At 39.2% G+C, this 22,395-nt stretch overlaps 1 pseudogene across 1 annotated transcript in view; it reads left to right on the forward strand.

Moving 5' to 3' along the window:
* The first annotated feature begins 278 nt into the window (after nt 1–278).
* Nucleotides 279–22,395, forward strand: part of LOC150090696 (5-hydroxytryptamine receptor pseudogene) — a 169,640-nt pseudogene continuing 147,523 nt past the window's right edge. Inside the window, exon 1 of the transcript XR_016547281.1 lies at nt 279–396. The product of XR_016547281.1 is annotated as a 5-hydroxytryptamine receptor pseudogene (transcript). The remainder of the gene's footprint in view (nt 397–22,395) is intronic.

Here is a 22,395-nt window from a genome sequence, read left to right on the forward strand (position 1 = left end):
GCATGCCAGATGTCATAATCTATCTGCTGTTCGCCTTGATATTTTTAGGTATAGACATCCATAAAATGCTTTCCTGATTGTCTCGCTATCTTATTATTTGTCGTTCTTCCTGCGCTTTGCTCTTAGCGGAGGTAAGGAGCAAAAAGAATCCTACTGCGAGCCTGTGACCAGTTCGCTCGCATCCTGTAACACGTGTCTACATCACGTGGGTTCCTGCAGGAGGTCGTATTGGTTGTGTACCGGTAAACAGAAAGTACAGTAAAAGGCCGGTAAGCTTCGGTACAGGCTGTGTTTGAGAGATTGCTTTAGTACTGGAACAGATCCGAGGTGTGCAGTGTTGTGAGTTGTCCTGCGGACAGACAGACGATGACACGGGGGTTGACAGGATATCCGAAGGTAAGTTGGCTTAGGGTTATTATTTATTAAGAAAAGAAAATAATGGAACGGTTCCAAAGTTTTAGAAAAGAAATCAATGAAAAGCAATTTTGATCCGATTTGAAACAGAACTTGAATTTATTAAAGAGTGCGAGAGCAACCGAACACATTTAAAGTACTATCCGCTGGATAAAATTTTAATAAGAACAAATTATAGTGTAGGCTGATCACTCATTTATATCTGAGCTGTCACATGAAATAAAAAAAGTCTGATTATATTAATGAACACAAATATAAAAAAGTCACAAATTTAACCCCTGTAAAGGATGCTTTCCAGCACAGCTAAGTATTTATTCACAACTTAATTCACTTACCTCTATTGGTACGTGAATTCCGTTATTAGCCTGGTTGGTAGGTGGATTTTGCTGATCCAACTGAACTCCATGGGATTATCTACAAGATATTTACAAGATTATCTATAAGTTATCTACTAAGTATTCACAAGATTATCTACAAGATATCTCATTAACAAGAAACAGTACATATTTCATTATCAAATAACAGTTCGTTCCTGTTTTAATCGTTTTACTTAAAAGTATTTACACATATCACTCTTTAAAAGATTAAATACATTTGTATCTTATGGCCTAAGTTGCCTAGGTACTCATTTAAAGCGAATCCTCTTCTCCTTAGAGGAGCAGCAAGTATCTTATCAGTATTGGACTTGACAATTGAGCTGGTTATTTGTAGTGTAGCAACTTTTGCAGATGGCATTATAATTTTGAAAGAAATCAATATGGATTTTGTACGGTTGTTATTTCTATGCCAAATGGGTTTGTACCTTATAAAAAACATATAAACTTTATTACTACAGCAAAATCGAACAACTCCGCTTTTTATCCCTTTCATTCGCTATTCATTAATAAAAAATGCACGAAAAATCATTGCGTAACGTCATTTCCAAATTATATCACTTTTTTGCCTCCTTTTAAGGGCAGGTGATCCCAGCTTTCCAGGATCACCTGGCCATTTCTGACACGGATACGATTACTCTGTGCTAACTTTTTTGGATGGTACTGTATATATTTAATGCATTTCCTTTTTCAATATAAAGCTGTTCATCATCTCTATGTTATTCGGAATGTCTCTGAATTTCTGATCATCCGATTTTTTGCTTTTCATTTTGGATTTTGTGTTTCTAATTTGCGATTCTAGTCCGATTGTAATTTCTGATCTGTTGTACGATGCTGCCTGGATTTAATACATCATATAGAGAGCTGTAATTATCACTGTTAATCGCCTTTATTCAGGGATTTTAAGATGCAGCCCTAAAACTTTTATTTTAAGACGTAGAGCACAGCTTGTGTAGATCTTCAAAGGTCTAAAAATTGATTCGCATAAATAAATATTAAATATGAATTTATATTTCATTTCCAATAAACAATTCAAGTTGTTTATCTGTCTCTAACAGTTCTTGATGGTCTAGCTGATCTGTTTACTTGCAAAACTGATAGAATTATATCTCTATACCTTCACATCTCTCTCTCTCTCTCTCTATCTATCTTAGCTTTCATGCGTCCATTACTGCCTTTTTCCATATTTCATACTCGATAATGCAATGGGACTCCCTTCAGAAAGGAATGCTGTTCACTTTTCTCTTCTTTCATTATCAGGCATCGAATAATAAATGACTATGTGGCCAATAGATTTATCTGTGGAAACCTGGGCTCAATAATGTTTCTATGCATTAGTTTTCCTTACTAGAACTAGTGTCCGCTATTTATCCACCTTACTGTGTCAAACAAGAATTCGTGTCACGTGAGGTGGAGGGTTACGTGAGAGTTAATGCAGCGTCAATCTCGTGGTTTAATTGAACAGCCAGAATTTATCGGAGCTGAGATATTCCAACCCATAAGTTGCCCTTGGCGATATCACCTGGAAAGCAATATCTTTAGTGAAGAATATTTATTAATAATTTACTTAAATGAATCTCGAGCCTCGTAAATTTAAAGTGATTAGACCTGTGCGAATACAAATCACCATTAACTGTTTATTGAATGGCCAAATTAATTAATTCTTAACATCAACCGGTAGCGGATTTTCCTAAGTGTAGATCTTTAATGAAGGGTAGAAATAAAATTTAACTTACAGCGCATGCAAGGTGTGTACTGATTAAAAATTGTATTCATTTGCCATTTTAGTTAAATAGTTTATTTTATCCTGTGCAGATAATTATTTCTTGCATTTGTCTGTAAAATAAATTCGTTTTGGAAATCGTTTTTAATAAATAATCTCGCTGATTATGAAAATTACATATCAATAAATGCTTAAACGCAAAAGTTTAACTACTTTTAGCCACCAAAGAAAACTTGATGCAAGCACATACAAAATAATAACAAATACCACATCAGCCATGAAATTTATAATTAATGATCCATTTTTATTACCTTCATTACAAGTGTTTCTAAAGTACTGAGGCAACATTAATAATCTTCCATGTTATTAACAATTGCCAGTATGGATTTCATCGCTCTCGATCCAGAGAAGCGACGTATTTTGGAGTACTTCACTCATATGTGGGAAAAAGTGGAAAAGTTAAAAAGAAACTCGAGCAGTGGCTCTTAAAACCTTAAAGAAATTTTATTGGATCATTCGGGTTAAAAATAGAAGTTAATGAATATCATTTTCCATGTGTCTGATTTCTCTTATCACAGAAGGGAAAAAAATAAGTGAATACAGAAGACAGCCTCCTATAAGCATAAATTACGAGTTCAGATGCCATATCTGCATACGCTGTTTTCACGATCTACGAGTTCAAAGGGAGAAACCAACGGGTACTTGGACTTGGTGTCACGAAACCGCCGAGTGTAGTGTTCAGGAAGAATGTGCTCCAGATATCCGGAAGTGTCAGTGGTGATATTAAAGTTCCAATTCAGGAATTTTTATCTCTCCAACACATCTCGTTCTGCTAGAATGATTGAGATCAACAATGAAGAGTTCTTCAAATTTAGTCGAACCAAATACTAGGATTATAACTTTGAAAATTTGTCCAAGATTCGACTTGGATTCCACTGAACTTATGGAAAGAAATGCATAATAAATTTCTGTTTTACTTCTGTTATGGTGAGGCAAGTTCAGGGATTATTTACGGAAGGAATTTTGACCTCATCACTTATGTTCTTATTACTATCTACAAAAGATTAAAGAATCGTTTGCAGCTAAGTCAGACCATTATGAGAAATACAAGGCGTACTCTCCCACATCGAGTACATATCTTGGTTTCGGAATCCCTAAGCATAACGATATTGTTAAAAATTTAAACTTTCAATTGAAAAATTGTTAAAATTGTTTAAATTTTAACTGTTAATTTATATTTTAATTATTAAAATTGTTTTAAACAAATTTTTGCAATATTTCAGTTCATTTGAAACAATATGAAATGAAATAGTTATAACCATTTACACATTAAAATAAAATAAAATAAAAACCAAATTCCTTAAGCATTTCCTATAAAATGATTTAAAGCACAATAAAATATAATATCTGTTGGATTTCGGCAGTAATTCGATGATTCCAGGCTGGAGAACACTGGTTTCAGCAATGTTAATGTTAAACGTCAATTCGATTGCTCCGATGTTTAACAGCGGTGTTAACCAGTGTTCCATGCTAGGGAACACTGGTTTCAGCAATAAATCGGTAGTTTCGCCGATATTAAACATCGGCAAAACTACCATACCGTCAGATCTGCGAACCCAAAGTAGGGGTCGAAGTGTTGGGGATCTGATGGCTGGTTTAGTATAGGTTGTTAACACATGGTATCCGTCCGATAATCTAGCCAGTGGCCCAGAATTTCTAGTTTCGCCTCTCATGTCAAACCTAATGTTGCAAGAATGACTAAGAAAACTATTTTGATCCTACAGTCCTACAAACCAAAACCGGCAATACGCGCCTTTTCAACTTGCTATGATCTTCCACTGGCTACAATTCCTATCCCCAATTTTGCCGATGTCGATAGTATCAAACCACCATCACCACTTCCTTAATAAGGGTAAATAACCACTTTTCAGTCTTTTATTTCTTGATAAAAATTGCAAACAAGATATCTACCTATTTATCCTCTGCCTATCAAAGAAAATACTGAGATCTCCAAAAAGTTCAGATTTCACCAATTGGCTTAACTTTCATCTCTAAGCTTTCTTAGCATAAACAGCATTTCCGAGCACCCAGAAAGCTGAGTTTCCTCTTTCTCTTCTGGTGTTACTTTTCTCCTCAGCAGTTTGTTAAGCCTGTGCAAATCTTAAATGTGATTTACCAGAGGTTATTCTTCCCACATCTCGTATGTTTCATCTTACACTTCTCATTCTTTAATTCGTTTAAGGGCGCCTCCGTAACCAGGTGGGAAGGAGCAGCAGTGCATAGCACATGCTTCTTGATTAGACCGGGGTTCGAGCCCGTCACCACCAAATACGGAGGATGCGCAAAGGTCAGGGAATGACCATCGCAGAGCAATATGGCCTTGGTTGCTAATGCTCCTAAAAACCAAATAACAAACAATTCTTTTAAAGAGAACAACCAAGTTAATGATTCCCTTCCCCCTTTATTTCTCAGAAACTCTGCCCACCTTCTATCGTACGATATAAATTCTTGTAAAAGGGAATTTCCCTGTTCCTTTCCTTTAATTCTAGTCCCGGTAGGATGACGAACTTACAGGACAAGAAATAAATTATTATTTAGGAAAGCGTCACCACTGGGAGAGTTTTTTAGGTTGTACATAACAGAGCAGTTCCATCTTAATTTTAAAACTGAAAAAACAGTTGATGAAAGAAGTATCTTTGGGGATATTTGGTGGCTTTCGAAATTCGTCTTTACGAAATCCTAAGTGGATAATCAAAAGTAACTCACTGAGAGTCGAACGTTGACTACTTAAGAGAACTAAAACCACAGAAATAGGAATTTGTCTTTCTACCAGGCTTAGAATAGAAAGAAGGAAAAACGCAACAGTTCCACTATTACTGCTCTGTATGAAGTTATCTTTACTTGCTAGGAACGTATCTTTCCTTAGCTCATCACGTAAATATCAGTTTCTGCTGAATGTTGCAGGATAGAAATTAAATATTAATTACAAATTTCAGCTCATACAAGCGTGAAACTTATTTCGGGGTAGCTGTTGCCTATGCTATGCTTTTGAATATTTCCATGGACACTTGTTCTGAATTGATATCTGTGGTTTTACGTCTTTCGTCGAGACCAGTGAGAATACTTGTGGCAACTAGCCAGCATCTGTACATAATTCAACTCCATGATTCTGTCCTTTGGAATAACCCCTTCCTTACGTATTTCTAACATATTACAAAAACTCGAGTCCGTTGTTAACCTTCTTCTGTAAAAATTTTGTGTTTGGAATATCTTAAAAATCCTTTTCTATTAACAAAGCTGTGACTTTTTGCAGATGACGTAAAGAGTGGAAGAGTCGTTAATGATCAGTGCCACGCAGCACTCTTTCACGATGGCTTGAACAGGCTTCAGAATGGCAGAAAAGTAGAAGCTATGCTTTAGTGCAGCAAAATGCAAGATCTCACACTTGGGAAATAGCAATAGTATACACTTGGTGAGGTTGAATTAAAAACAGTAAAAGGAGGGGATCTGAGAGTTACACTAGAGGCAGATATGAAGGTTTCTGAGTAGTGTAAACAAGCGGCAAAACCCATGATGTCCTATCGATGATTTATCAAACAATATTCTGTAGAAATAGAAAGGTCATAATACCAAGGTACAAGGCAATTGTAAGACATAATTCGGAATACTGGGTCCAAGTATGGAGACGTCAACCGCAAAAAAGATATTGAGCTTCTTGAAAGGGTCCAAAGACGGGCAACTCGCATGATGAGATCGGCAAAAGGACGACCGTACGAGGAAAGACTTCGACTGTGTAGGCTACAGAGCTTGGCAACCAGGCACCTGAGAGGGCACCTCTAAGGTGCTTGGCTGCCAGGGCGGAATTTTCAATGTTTTATAGAATCTCAGAAGTAGGGGCCATAAATTCAAATTACAAGGGAAGAGGTTTGGACTACACCGTACGAAGTTTTCTTTTAGTCAGGGGGATTTTGATTAATGGAACAAGTTGCCTCCACAGGTAATTGAGGCTGACAGTTTGAAGAAAGTCAGAGATCAATTGGATAGTTACCTACATGAGGAGGGAAGTGCATAATTTCTATTTTCTTATCTACTTTTTTTTTTCTTTGTCTGGTGCAGCAAAAGCCTATGGCTTCCTTGCAGTATATGGCTAATATTAATACTACACTGCTGCCGACCGGTTTCACTTGGCGCATTATAGCCTTAGAAGCTAATGCACCATAAAATCCTAAAACAAACAAAAGCTGCCGACCGGGCTAGCCAAGTGGGTAAAGTGCCTGCCTGGCAACCCAAAGGTCGCGGGTTCGAATCCCTCCTCGGGCTTGGATCAGTGTAAAACACAAAAACTTTGGGAGGTGCATTATGGCCACAGACGCCGATGCGCCAACAACTAACAGAAAAAAAAAAAAAAAAAAACCTACACTGCTCGACAAAATTAACAGAACACGTAGAAAGCGTGGTGTAACTCTTGATGAAGCGGGACAAAATTTAGTATGGTGGCGTACTGTGGAATAACAATCAAATGAGGAAACTTCGGACAGATATAAGAGACATTTATTGGATAAGAATTACCAAAAAGATCACGTTACAAAAGTCGATACAATATGAACGAAAATATCGTCACATGATATCAGTACGGTGCATGATTCCCCTCCAACGGCTAAACATACCTGATAGTGGCGAACCATGATCGATATAACGGTATTCATAAGATTCTGTGCCAACAAATAACATTCTTCCATCAGCGCAGACCTTAGCTTACCAAGTGACGGGCGCCTCCGTAGCCAGGTGGGCAGGAGCAGCAGTGCATAGCACACGCTTCTTGATTAGACCGGGGTTCGAGCCCGTGGCAGCAACCTGAAGAGACAGTTGACGAGAGGACATCGTAGGGTTCCATCTTGCTGTTAGAGCCAGATAGAAGGCTGTGGTTGAAGTTGCCCTCGGGCAACCTTGGCCAGCTCTTCTTCTAATGGTGCCTGTCACCTGAGACTGCTTCCATAAAGTAAAGTGTAAAGAGTATTGATGTCTAACGGGCCAGACGTTTCTCCCATCTCCGCGTTGCTTCCATTGTTGATGTGCCAGTTCGCTGGGAAGGCCAGAGATTTATAAAGTGTGTGGATTCTGTATATGTGTAGTGTTGTGTATCGTTGTTCATCTGGCCATTTAGCCGCTGGACCCCTGCTGAGGCCCAACGTTGCCCACATTTGACCCCGTGGAGGCAGACCAGATACCCAGTAGTATGAAGTTTTAATCTGGCAGGCCCTGTCACCTAGTTTCCTGAGATTTAAGTGGCTAGGGTCTTTGTAAAAATAAAAAGAAAAAAAAAAAGAAAGATAATTCAACATGCGGCGATTTTTGGGATAAGACGCTAAAGAGATTATTGGAGGCCAAAAGGGCATGCGTACCTTGATTTGAACAAATTTTGGTAGTCTGAGGAGTACGCTATGATGTTTATTCAGAGTGGAGGGAGAGACTGAAGGCTGGGAGAAAAGTCAGAAATATGGGATCAACAGGAAATACGACCGTGGAGAAGGTCAGTGGGGCATGGCCATGCCCTACCGGGAGGAAAAGAGGGAGGATGGGCAAGGGGGAGATGAAACAGCAGAGCCGTCCCCTCCCTCCCCCGCCCAGGAAGAGGTGCTCACTGTGCAAGTGAGAACAGGTGTAGGATCGCCTTATGGTGTCGGCAACATAGCTGCAGGTAGTAACAGTAGTTGGTGTCCAAGCCGTGAAAGTTCGTGATTCCTGGGACAGTCCCGACCTGTCCAGTTGTTAGCATATCCATTTGTGTGCAGGCGATGCACGAGCGGATATCCGCACACGCGTCGGTCATATCTCTATGAGGTAGGTCATTGTCCTAAGAGTCCGTGAGTTCCCTCCTTATTGAAGTTTCTTATATGGAGCAGTTCTGTTTTGCGTTGGAGGGGGAAAGCAGCTCCTGCACGAGTTTCTCCTTATTATTGTGGTTTCCTGTGAACAGCAATTTGTGTTCTGCGCCGAGTAAACAACTCCTGCGCGAATTTGATTAGTGCCTTCTATTCTTCGCATCAATCTAGTAGGTGCGACTCGAGATGTCTTGGGAAGTACGTGGTTGCTGTCATAAGTTAGCAGCGTAGGTCTTCATAGTTGGTGCATTCATACAATATGTGTGTCCAGGTTTCTGGCTCCCCACAGGAGAAACGTGGGTCCTCTAGGATTCTGAATGCTAATTTCGAGTTTAACGCTTCGTGGCCCGTCAGCAAATAAGTTGTGAAGAGGCCGAGTTGAAATCAGGGTGTGGGCTTGGAATACACCCTGTCGATGATGGGCAGAAATCTCTTTGTAATTTCGCCTTTGGTTGTGGCAGTCCATCGGTCCTGCCATACCTGCTGTAAGTGCCTTTGTAGTCTCATTTTTTCTTCTTTCTGATTCGCAGCTGTGTTTACTGTAAAGCTAAGGAAGGTACAGGGTTGTCCTTTTGCAATGCAGTAAGTAATGCCGCAGGAATAGCCTCTTAAGTCCGGGGGGGGAGGGTCCATGTTAATACCTGTAGGGCGGAAGTGCTGGTGGTACAGCCTGCACGGGTGTTGGTAAGCAGTATTGTCCGCTGAGTGTCGTCCAGTGTCTGTTGATTTACGGCGGTTACGGCTTTTTGAAACCAGGCTGGAGAGGCGTAGGTTATTGCTGGTAGGAAGGTTGTTTTCCAGAGTGCCGAGACGACAGTGCGTGACACATTAAGCCAACGTGCCACCTCCGAATGCAACTGCCCGGCTTCAAGTCGTCCAACGGCCCGCCATGTCAAAGAATCATGACTTGCCTTCCTGAGTACTGGAATGTCACTGAGCAAGCCATTTAAAAAAAAAAAAAAAGATGGGACTGAAGTGATGTGGTGGCAACCCGTGTTTATATAGGCATGAATAATTTGCATTATGTGCGAGTCTGTAAGGTGGTAGATCGATTTATTTTGAATACTTGGAATTTGCATGCCAGGATGCCTGTTTTATCAAATATTGGCCTTCGGTGACACTGTTCATAATAAAATATTCAGGAAAAACCTTTTGTTGTGTTAATTTTGTGAAGCAGTGTAGTTCGCACGCTAAATCACCTGATGCAGTCCATTTTATAACAAAATATTTTCGATCGATAAATAACGGACTCGTATAATTGAATCAGAAAGCTAAAAATTATTATCTGAGATGTCTGTAAGCCATCTGAACATCATTAAATGACGAAATCGTAAAATGTGTTTATTTAGGCTTAGCCACAAATGCGAACTGCAAACTTTCTGAAGAAACAAGAAACAGTGGCGGTGGCTTATTAGGGTGTGCCGAATGAGGTTGTCCACTTGGTCCCTCTAAACGAGCATTTAATTTTTCTTGCGCAGAGATTCAAGTATTTACTAACGATATTAAATCCGTAATGGAATTTTTACTACAACGCGACGGTTGCGTACGGATTTAATTCTGCGACGTTCGGCAAAGCTGCGATATATCACGCGATCTATTAACCTTCCCTATTTAAAATTACTTTCTGGGACTCGCATTTTCTTGACGTTTGTTAGCCTTATTTCTTATTAACAGCACCCGAGACGGTTATAAAGTAAGGAGGGTGCAAAGATAAACTGCTTCGGTAAATAATAAATTGCCTTAATTATATTAGACTCTGGCTACGTATGGGAAAAGAACGCTTTTAATTATAATGCGCCTGAAAGTTATGAAAATAAAATAAGATTCCGATAAATAAGACGGGAGGGAAATTGTAATGATGTGCGTCGCCAAACAAATAACTGCGAACTGGAGAAACAGATGGATTTAGATTTATAATGAATTCTATTAATAAGCGCTCGCATTCCATATGGTAGCTGCTCTGGGATTGTTAATATTTTCTTGTTTTGGAAGTTTTTGCTTAGTTACCGGAATATTGGTTTATGTCTGCGCCACAGAATTGAATAAAAGGGATGTGGGACATGAATCTCTGCGTAACTAGGCTGTTTAGACCAACGTATACAGCCCGAGTATTTACTTTCTTTTATGGAAAAGTATACGAAGACATTCCTTAGAAAATAGAAATTCTAAAGAGCTCACAACTTATTCAAAGAGAAGGACGTGGTCATGCTTTTTCGCATAAATGTGTTGCTTGGTAACATCGAAAAACATGATACTTTTCACGGGCTCTAGCCATCCTCTTTGGAGCACCAATAACAAGCTCCCGGAGACATGCCTCCAACTTGAATATTTGCGAGTATGTTTCTATTTGAAGCTCCCATACTTTAACAGCACTGATCGTGTTATTCAATTTGCATGGAGTTCTGTCAGAATAAAAATAATTTGCTGGTTTTTTTTTAGAAAAATGGTGATTCTGCAAGTTTTATAGTTACACAATACATTATTTATTCTTGTTTCATTAACATCTACAGGGATGAAACAAAGATAAAAAAAGTATGAATGAACATGATTTGACAGTTATGTTATTTTGGAACAAATCTTGAATCAGCTATGACGGATTTGTAGGATTTTTTTCCCTTTAGTTTCCTTTAATTTTGAAAGTGTTGGATGGAAAGCAGATCCTAATAAGAGTGTCTACAAACATCTAGTAAAAGTACCTTTTACAATAACTGATCAGAAAAATAAGCTTACCATCAGTCAGTGGGTCTAGGGCAAAGTTGGATGTTTTTAACTCCCTTAAACTTCGCTTTTTTATTCCCCCAAAAAACAGCAAACAAACTAGAGGATACATGGAATTTACAGACATTAGCTGCTTCCCCTTAAAACAACCCATCTCACTGAAATTCTTTTACACTGTATAAACCCGCATATGCCAATTAAAATGGATAATTTCTTATCCACATGCTTAGATTTCCTGTCTGTATTAATATGATCATTTTTTTCCATTAATGATATTCGTTTAAATACATACTCACTGCAAGCAGCAGTTTCATACTGCTTTTCTTAAGACGTTAGAATGAAGTAGAAACTTGAGTGAGCAGCTATCTTTTCCAAATAAATATAGCAAAAATGAAGATAAATCTTAATTCTCTGTTGCATTAATTTCCATATTGATGAAGAGGGAGTTAGAATGAAAAGCCACTTAATTTTAATCGTAATATTACTTTTCTGCTTAATTACCACCTACTTCAGGTACTATCACAGTGCATTAAGTTCTTCAAAAATAAATGCTGGTGAAGTTCCCGTAACAGAGTCATTATAGTGGCAATGACATCATCAATTGGGAACCGCAGACCCAACACATGAAGTCCGCGTGGTAGCACTGTGGTTTAGTCTCTAATCGCCTATATTCCAACACAGGGTGGAGAAAGCTCGGGTTCAAATTCATTTAAATGAAGCAACGAACTTTTATGCGTTTTTTTTTTTTTTTTTTTTTTTCACTTTGCGGCTGAAGTTAGCCGGTCTTAGGCATGGATAGCAAGGATTTTCCCCCGCAGACTTGGTTTTTATCCAGTAAAACAGGCAAATCAGCCAGATAACACACGCAGTTTATGGCCATAATACAAATGAGCAAATGAATTCGTTTTCGGGTGTCCCTAAATATGAGTAGGGGTTTTTTTTTTTTTTTTTTTTTTTTTGTGAAAGTCTGATGGGACCAAGTTGGGCCTGTGTGTGAGATGCTATTCTTGCAGCATTTTCACCGAAGTATGCTGACACCATATATCGTGTACATATATAAATTGCGTGTATTCTGTAGTCAGTTTTCTATGTTAATGTTAAACACTATGCTCCTCTCTGACGATTACGGTGTGAAAAGGAAAACAGATGAGTGTGGGAGGGAAGACTGGGGACGAACTATGGTATTAGCGCCCCTTATACTCCTCGAATATCTTTTAAGTTTATCCATTGTTTGTATGTGTGTTTGAAGGAATTATAACGAATATGCACAATAATGCCTACTTTTTTAACATACACGATTATATTTTGAATTAATTATCTTGCAAGATATTAACAATCCAGAATACCAGCCTTTTTCAAACGGGTGATAACTGTCAAAGCCAATTATACTATTACAGTGCGTAGTTTGAGGATAAATAATTCAGCACTTGGTAATTCTATAATAACTTTATTTGACGTACAAGTTGGTGTAAGAGCATCATGTTAGATGCCTTAGATGCACTAAAATGCCTTTAGTTTATTTGTTTGTTTGTCCACGTTAGCTAAAAAGCAAATTCATATTAATTCCATTACAATAGGAAGTATGTTTGATAAAGCTCCATCGCTGCTGTTTAATTATAACATTAATAACCTCAAAATAAATTCCAGGAATTACCGGGCATAAATTCACTGCAATAATCTCAGTCTTCAAAAGATGCAGAGTCTAAGAGGAAACAACCAAGTTTCTGTACATTGTTCTTACAATATAAAATTCAGTCTTCTTTCCAAGACGTTATCTTAACATTCAGTACACCGATGAATCAATTTTTATTATTTCAGGACGCAGCTGTGTCCCTCATAACAGTCCAAACCAGAACACACAATCACAGAAACACAGATATTTTAGTTTCGCTTTTGATCAGAAAATGGTGCGAATTTTACTTAGCCTAGTGTTTAATATAAATATCATTAAGCGCATATTAAAATAAATCTTAACGTTATAGTTAATAAAGCAGGATATTATTTTATTACTAATAAATAAACTATAGTATTATTATTATTATTTATACCAGAAGCTCAGAGAAAATATTAGGGATAAGAATATTCTTAACCTCAACATTACTCATGAATCTCATGACATCACAGGGCTTAATGTACAGGAACCACTGCCAGGTTGTGATTAACGCAGTCATCAGCTGGAAGATGAAAAAAGGTACTGCAATAGTTAAAGGTAAAACACGGGTTTTTAATTTCAGAAAAGGGGAGCATGACAGTTTAAGTGTTACACGGCAACTGTGAATTTGCCATGTAGTACTTTTAAAGGTACTACATAGCAAATTGCTTTAAAAGTATTCCTTCCATGGAATACCTTTAAAGCAATAATCAGAGAAGCCACGAACACATACATATCATTAAGAAAATACACTGTGGACAGAAATCATGGGATACCTACCTAGTAACCGGTAGGTCTACCTTTCGCCCGGATAAGGGCAGTCACACGACGAGGCATTCAGTCCACTAGTTCACGAAAGCGTTCCACAGGTATTTCCATCCATGCTTGCTGCACTGCTCTCCATAATTACATCGCATTTCTGGGTGGAGGAGCCAATGATCGAACGGACATTTCCACAGCATTCCAAAGATGCTCCTCAGAGGTCATGTCTGGTGAACGGGGAGGCCATTCCATGGTGGTAAAATCTGCGGAATGCTCTTCGAACCATGTTCTAGTTACCATGGCTCTGTGAGGAGGCGCATTGTCCTGCTGGAAGAGCAGGACAATGCGCCTCCACGATGACCATGAAGGGATGCAAATGGTCTGCAAGGATGGACACGTAACCTGGACCGTTCAGAGGTGCGTCTAGACGTACAAGAGGTCCCAACGTGTGCCAGTCGAACAAGCCCCAGACCATTATCGACCGTCCACCTGCCAAAACAGTTCCTTGTTGACATGACGGGTGCATAGCTTCATGAGGTTTCCACCAGATCCGCACCCTCCCGTCCGCTCGAAGTAACTGGAAACGGGACTCATCGGAGCAGGAGACCCGTCTCCAATCATCCAAGGTCCAGTGCCGATGTTCTTTCGGCCAGTTGAAGCGTATAGTCCTGTGTCGTGGTACAAATTTATTAGCAATGGGACTCTGGTGGGTTGGCGGCTCCCATAACCTATTGCGGCTAATGATCGCCTGATGGTATTGGTGGAGACGTTTCTGTCACCTCCCTCGTTGAAGTCGGCGGTGATTTGTGCCACTGTCGCTCTCCGGTTGGCTGACAAAATGCCAGACAGACGCTGACGGCCATGTTCATCCCCCACCTTTCTCCGCCCACAGCGCTGTCCACGATGAGATGTTATTCTGGAAATGGCCTATTCCCGATACACTTTTGACTCTGTCGAACGGGGATAGTGCAATTTCTGTACCACCTCCACAATAGTGTGACCCATGCGTCGGGCATCCACTATCATCCCTCTTTCAAAGTCGGTTAACTCACGACGTTTATCCATACTGGCATCGAATTACCGTCTACGTGAATGCAATGATGCAGTGTACCAATATACCTGCCAAGCGGTGGGTTCGTCCACTAGAGAGAGGGGAGTGACAGCGTCGCGTTGCCCACGAACCAGGTGTCCATGAATTCTGCCCTTTCAGTGTATAGTAGCACAGTGGTATCGTCACTGACTTCCCCACACCGGGTGGAAAAGGCCCGGGTTCGAATCCCATCGATGACGTGAGGAAGAGTTTTCAAGAATCCACTCTGCTACTCGAGGAAGATACCTATAAGGCATTAACCACCTACGCGCAAGAAACATTTGCACTTAGGCGAGCTAAGATTGCAGAACTCAGAGCCCAAGAACTAAACCGGACCGGCGTGTGATAACTCTCCATTCCCCCGTAAAAACACAGACATAATCATGCAAACCCAAATAGGGTAGGTTCTATTGCAGGCACCATCCAAGGTGCGGGATGCTGGCACTCCTCGGAGTGCGGGATTTAAGTCATCGCAAACCCGAAATGGGTAGGATATACTGCTGGCACCATTCTAGGTGCGAGATTGCTGGTGCTGACCCCAGTGCGGGATCTACAGGCACTATGCCATTGGCAATTACACAGGGGCACCTGTCCCCTGTGACTTTTAAACCCACACTCTTTCCTATACTTCGCCTAAATTAGGGTGGATTTATTCTCCCCTGTCAACCCACCCAAATTCATTCCCCCCTAATCCTCTCTTCTTCTTCTATGCCTCTCTCTCTCTCTCTCTTTTTTTTTTTAAATCTATTACTTTTTACTTATTTTTTTATTTTATTTTGTTTATTTATTTATTTTTTATTTATTTATTTTTTTAAATTAATTAATTTATTTAATTTTTTTAAATTTTATTTATTTATTTATTTTTTTATTATTATTATTTATTTATTATTATTTTTTTTTTGTCTCCGTCAGGAAGCTCAGGCAACCCTGGCGGAGGCCAGCCAGAGTATAATGGGCAGCCTGGCTCACTTCCCAGTGGTGGCGGCGGGCAACGTGGGGTTCCCTTAGGGGCCTTGCGGCTAAGCAGCCAGAGACAGACCACAGCACAACTCTGTCACAAACCAGACAGACCACAGCACAACTCTGTCACAAACCAGACACCACACTTTTTCTGTCTTTTACAGAGATTCTGTAAATTCTTCACAGAGTACTATGGTGCAGATGTGGGAAACCACCGGTGGCGCCTTCCACAAAACACTATGCCACTATATCGTCAATAAACGTGATAATGTTTGTTAGCTTTACAACCCAGTTTGATTTTTTTTTTTTTAATGGCGCAAAAAACGTCAAAAGTTATAATGCGCCAGGAATATATCCCAATAAAAGAAATACTACGAAATACACTTACTGACCAGCACAGAAAAACTATAACCGCATGTCTTCGCTGTATTATAATGCTTTATTGGAGTCAACTAGAAGACACTTATTAAGAGATTCTTCCAAAAAATAATAAAGGTTACCACAAGTGAGATAATACGACAACTAACAGAGCATTAAAATTGACTAAATCAAGTTATTTATCGTTAATAATACAATAACTTATACTTGAAGTCTTTTGCATTTAAAAGGGCATAACCGTAGAATTTTAATTATGATCTCAATTTCTTTTTGTTTTTTTCCGTATTCCTAAACTGAAGCCATGAAGTATTGCTAAACTGTGTCTATAAATTGCGTTATTCTATGGTCAGTCTGCTTTCCAACTAGACGGAACTCGACCTATGACCTTCTTCTATATGTGTGAATAGCCGTCTAGACCTTGGCTTGCCTTTAACACTACTCATTTGAAAAAATTTCGTTTACATCTCAGACAGTCATTTGCGATCGTTCAAAATCGTTAACTCGTACTAAAAAAATGCTATCCTCTTCCCATGATACTAGAAATATATACAAAAAGTATTTATTAAAATGTTTCATTAAGGACGTCAAAACAAAAGGCCTTTCGGTATTCAAAAATAAAAGATGGAATATTCTTTCATTGTGGTGTCGGATAATGGCAATTTGTTAATCTCTATCTCTGCATCACCCTAAGTAAAAATGAAACTACTTAACCTATGAGTAATTAACTGATTATCAGAAAAGAAAAAGCTCTTATTATCTGATGAAAAGCCAGTAATTAATTTTAATACTGAAATGTATGTACAGGTGAGGTGATTAAAGATTCTTTTGCCAATTATCAGATTTAATAATTACGAACTCTTTTAATTTCATTGGATTCAAAAAAGAGGATTGGTTGTTAATTTATTGTGGTTATTTATCTCTTGAGTAATGCTAGAAATTAAAGGAGAAATCGTTGAAAAATGAACAACGTGAATTATATTGGAAGAAAATTTATGGAAAATTTCCGAAAGGAGGAAGTTTAATAAAAATGAACCAAACTTCTGTATGGTGCGTTTTTATTAAATATCACGGTAACTAGTTACCTTTGACTTTTAGAGTGAATCTAGAATTCTTAGCAGAGATACAGCCTAAAATGCACAGCTCAAACTCTACGGAATGCAGTGCAAAAAGAATTTATATTGCGCACGAGTTAATTAAAAATTCTGTAGAGGGACATTCAGCTTTAAATATGTAAAATAGTTGACGAAAAGTAAGTCGAGTGGGGTTGGTCTGTAGATGAATATACAAACCTAACGGCAGTGATTGATAATATTTGAGAGGAAGTCCATGAAAATTATGAGTCGATAATATGGCATCTCTCGTTTTTTTTTCATAAAATAATTAACAGCGGATGATAAACAATCCTCACAAATAATTGTTTATCATCCACTAACCTTTATCTCAGTAAAATCCGTGTACTGCTGATCGAATTGTATTCTGAGATACGCGATTGATGGATTATGTAGGCAATAAGTGTGTTTCCTGCTAATACGTGCAACTCTTCCATCCATGACAGTATACACAATGATAGAACAGCACTTCTCTCCAGTGAATGAACAACATATTTGATAGCACGCTTGGATTCACAACCTTGTAGCATGTGTTTGTGTAAGGTTGCTTACAGTTAGGTCTCATTACGTACTTTCAAAGCCCACATATATTTCGGGGGAAAAAAGGGGGGGTAAACATAGAGGAACTCTAGATTATGTGAATTCTCAGTTTCCTCAATAACGTCTCAGAGATCTGCTTTGGTCCATCCAAATACTTTTCTCATTTTTCTCTAAGTTTTATATTAGATATCTTAGAAATACACTCAGGAATTGGAAGCAAATGGATTCTCCGATGGAAAAGATCCTTTGTTTATAAAAAAAAATCACAAAGAATGCTATTAGTTCGGGTAATAGGAGTATACTGGTGTGCGACTTTAAAAAAAAACACAAATGGAAAGCAGATCGTGCAGTCTCCCTCAACCACGAAAGATAATCATAAATATAGATCCTTGTTCGCTGAAAGGATATGGATCAAATGTACAGATGTGAATGGGGAGAGTTTCGAATTACGCAAACTATGAGAGCCAATTCACGAATGACTTGCGCAACTTAAATATAAAAATATTTACTTATATTTTTAAACCGGTGATCCTTTCAACCCTATCCCTTCTGCATCTAAACATTTATTGCGATTATATTGAAAGTGTTTTAATAATTTCGGAAGTGATTTTAAGAGATTTTTAAGGAGTGGTGATCATGCGTAACAGCACTTCACATTGCGATGTCCGTCTTCTCAATAACTGCGCATTGAACAACATTATATTGGTACAAGTTGCACTCACAGATAAGGAACAATTTCTTTCTCTTTTATCAAGATATACTTTTTGTCGTATATCAGATATATAAAACAGGCTAGCAGATAAGATAATCGAAACAAAATGGAACGTTGATAAGAAAAACAAATTTTTCGGTTAGGTCTATTGAAAAACCTCTCTGCTTCGTCCAGGATTAGGTCACACTGGGAGAGATCTAACAGTTACTGAACGATGGAGAAACTAACATTGAGACAGAAGGAAGTTTTCTTGGTGATTTAAGAACCTTGAAAGTGTTATTTTTAACGTTATGGTTCACTTTAAACATAATTTGTAATGTTTAAGTCGGTGATCTACCAGGAATGTATATAGGCATCAGGTTATCTTGTTGTTGTTGGGTTTTAAGAGCATCGGCGACTAAGCCATGTTGCTCCGTGTATATTGTCTGTAAATTTGCGTGAATTATGTGGTCGATTTTCTGTTTGCTGGACGAAAAACCTCAGTTCTCGGAGGAAAAGCCATGTTACCCTCGCGTGAGACCGACTAACTCAGCCACGTTGTGAAAAAGACCCATTAAAAATTCCTCCCATCATCGACCCGATTCAAATTCAGATCTTTTCCACCCGGTGTGGGGAGGACAGCGATCCTACCAGCTGTGCTACCCACGAGGGCGCATCAGGTTATGAATTCTGATTTCCATTCATTGCTAGCACAGGCTAACTCGAGAAGAGCCTTTAATATCAAATTTTGAACCATTGCTGTGGCGCAGATATTAGCAGGTATATCTTGTTTATTCATGTTTTGCCGAAAACGAGGGGATGTTGAAGATCTCTTTATAACTGATAATACATTTCGGCCAATCTAAACAGTTCAAGTTGAATAGCAAATAGCGAAGTTGGACGCGCAGGAAAAAATGGTTTACCTTAGTGGGAAGCTCGGGTGTTGTTCGCATCTGATTTCTTTCTCTTGAAAATTGCTCTTGCTTTTGAGAATGTGATTCCATGGGAGACTTCAATGGTGGCCTTCCATCCACTGAGTGGCTACTTTATGAAGTACACCTACCTAATAGCCAGTAGGCCTTTCTTTGGGTTCAGAACAATTTGGATACGTGAAGGAGTTTGTTTATGCATGGGTAATGCATATACATAATTTCTACTACCAATGCAGTTTTAATGCATCGTTTTAATTATATCTCATATTGTGAATACCTTCACAACGAGTTGTCATGGTATTGCACTACCTCGAATAAGTAACGCTCTGGCCCCTCTTCCGTGGGTAGGTACCCCGGAGGTGGTACAGATATTGAAATGTCCCCGTTCGACAGTATCAAGACTGTATTGAGTATACGCAATTTCCGGAATAACATCTCATCGTGGACAGTGCTGTGGGCTGAGAAAGGTGGTGGATGAACGTGACTCGATGTCTGTCTCTCATCATTTCAGCCAACCGGAGAGCGACAGTGGCATAAATCATCACCGACTTCAAGGAGAGAAGGGCAGAAACTTATCCACCAAGACCATCAGGCGATAAATTAGCCATAATAGGTTATGGGAGCCGTCGACCCGCCAGAGTCCCATTGCTAATGCCACGACACAGGACTAATTGAGCGAAAGAACATCGGCACTGGACCTTGGATGATTGGATACGGGTCTCCTGCTCCGATGACTCCCACTTCCTGTTAATTCGAGCGGACAGGAGGGTGCGTATCTGGCGGAAACTGCACGAAGCTAGGCACCCGTCATGTCAACAAGGAACTATTCAGGTAGGTGGACGGTCGTTAATGGTCTGGGGTGTGTTCAACTCGTACACTTTGGGACCTCTGGTACGTCTAGACGTATCTCTGAACGGTCCAGGTTACGTGTCCATCCTTGCAGACCATCTGCACCCCTAATGGTCATCATGCACCCACAGGGCAATGGACTCTTTCAGGAGGACAATGTGCCTCCCCACAGAGTGGTGGTTACTAGAACATGGTTCGAAGAGCATTCCACAGATATTACCACCATGGAATGGCCTCCCCGTTCACCGGACATGAACGGTATGGAGCATCTTGAAAAGGTCCTATGAACGTTGGGATGTTGTGGAAAGGTCCGTTCGAGCTTTGGATCCACCACCCAGAAATGCGACGGAATTATGGACAGCGGTGCAGCAAGCATGGTTGGAAATACCTGTGGAACGCTTTCGTGAACTTGTGAACTCAATGCCTCGCCGTGTGACTGCCCTTACCCGGGCGAAAGATGGGCCTGGCCGTTACTAGGCAGGTATCCCAGTTTATATACGGAGCAATATGACCTTAGTCTTTGATGCTCCTGAAACCCTACCAGAGTAACAACCAAGAAGAAAAAAATCATACTATCCTCGCTTAGGACGAACTAACTCAGCCAGTGAAAAAGGGCGATAAAAAGTACTCGCATCGTTGACGGGATTCCAACTCAGGCTTTTTCCACCTGGTGTGGTGGAGAACAGCGCTTATATCAACTGTGCTATTCACGAGGACGTATCTGAAGATATCCAATAAACAACCTTTCGTTACGATTTAGTTAGGGCAGTATTCTGGAGATGTAAGTAATAAAGCATGTTATAGGTATTAATATTGATTAGTAAAATGTGTGTGCAAAAAGACTATGATTTATGTTAGTCTGACGAAGAGTCTGTGTTTTGCATTTGTTGTCACTTCAATACTAAATCACTAACATCCAATCCTCACAGAAACTTTAACCCAAATCGCATATTCCTATTGAACCGAAAGCAAAATAATTTCAAATAGATTGCGTGAAAAAAGAACAAATACATTTCTCTTCGAGATGTATTTGTGTTCTTGAGAAGAATCGAGTTATGCGTAGTGACATTCGGGACATCCAATCACCAACCAAAAAAAATGTAAAGAAAGCCGTTATATAAGACCTGAGTTCCCGACATTGCAAAAGCTTCGAATTCGCCCATTGAAACGTACCAAATCGGTCGATACCTTGCAGCTATGTAATAATATAATGTAGGGCTCCTCTTCGTGGAGCAATCTGGGATTTCTGCCCTCACTCTCGAAAATAATAAAGGACGGATTTAAGAGAGGATACGTGATAAACAATTTTTTTCACCTCTTACCAATTCCGGCCGTTCTCTCAAATAGATTTCGGCGCCAAATAAAATCTACGCGTGTCTCTGGAGCGAAAGTCGTTTCGAAACTTGCGATTTCATTTTTCGCGTGCCCCTCAGAATAATTCCCCGACAGCCAGAGCTGCTATTAGTTTGACCTCTGATAACAGGGTTCTCTAAAGATTCTTTAGTTTGTGTTTTGTTGAAATTTCTTGCAAGACAGTGATCGATTGAATTGTTCACTGAACGATGGCATTAATCAATAAAAATGTATCAATATGATTAGTTTTATTAAGAAATATTTCCTCCGCTTTACTTAAATGGCTTATAAATAGTCAATCTCATTTTGGAAAACAAAGTTCTAAATACTTGACGAAGTTTAGTTTATTTATTCCTGATAACTGAGAAATAATGACTGCTGTCGTAGTCGGTCACAAAAGGATGCGTCTATTGGGCGTTCGCACCTCATAACATAGCGAAAGAATGTTTTGCAACATTTAAATTACAAGTAAAATTCATTTGGCCATTTTAATCGATTGCCCACAAGAAACACTCGTCCTGCATGATAAGTGGCATTTTTATTTAAAGCAGTCTAGGCATGCGTAGTTTTGCTCGAGAATGGCAATAGATAAGCTCTACTTTACGGGCTACAACTAAATCATAACACTATTGATTTTCACTCTTCCAGATTTTTCAAATATAAAATGATTATGTTCATGGGCTCTATAAAAAGTATATCTAATAAGTTCACAAAGTTAATTGTGAACTGGTCTTTCAGCCAGTGTTCAAATTATTTAGCGTTATCCCCGGCATTTTCCATTGTTCAGGTCAACATCGTAAAGTTCTATTGCTTTTCACCGTTTAAAGTCACTGTCATTATGTTCCATTTACTTTGCAGTGTTTATAGCGAGTGTCATTATTGTCCATTAAGTCCGGAAGATCCAACATGTGGTGCCGCTTCCGTGTAGAGCTATAGGCCATTTTACAACCATTATCCGGAAATTGGTAA

Source organism: Mastigoproctus giganteus, chromosome 1, assembly GCF_048544385.1.
Source record: "Mastigoproctus giganteus isolate SK-2022 chromosome 1, ASM4854438v1, whole genome shotgun sequence".
Lineage (NCBI taxonomy): Eukaryota > Metazoa > Arthropoda > Arachnida > Uropygi > Thelyphonidae > Mastigoproctus > Mastigoproctus giganteus.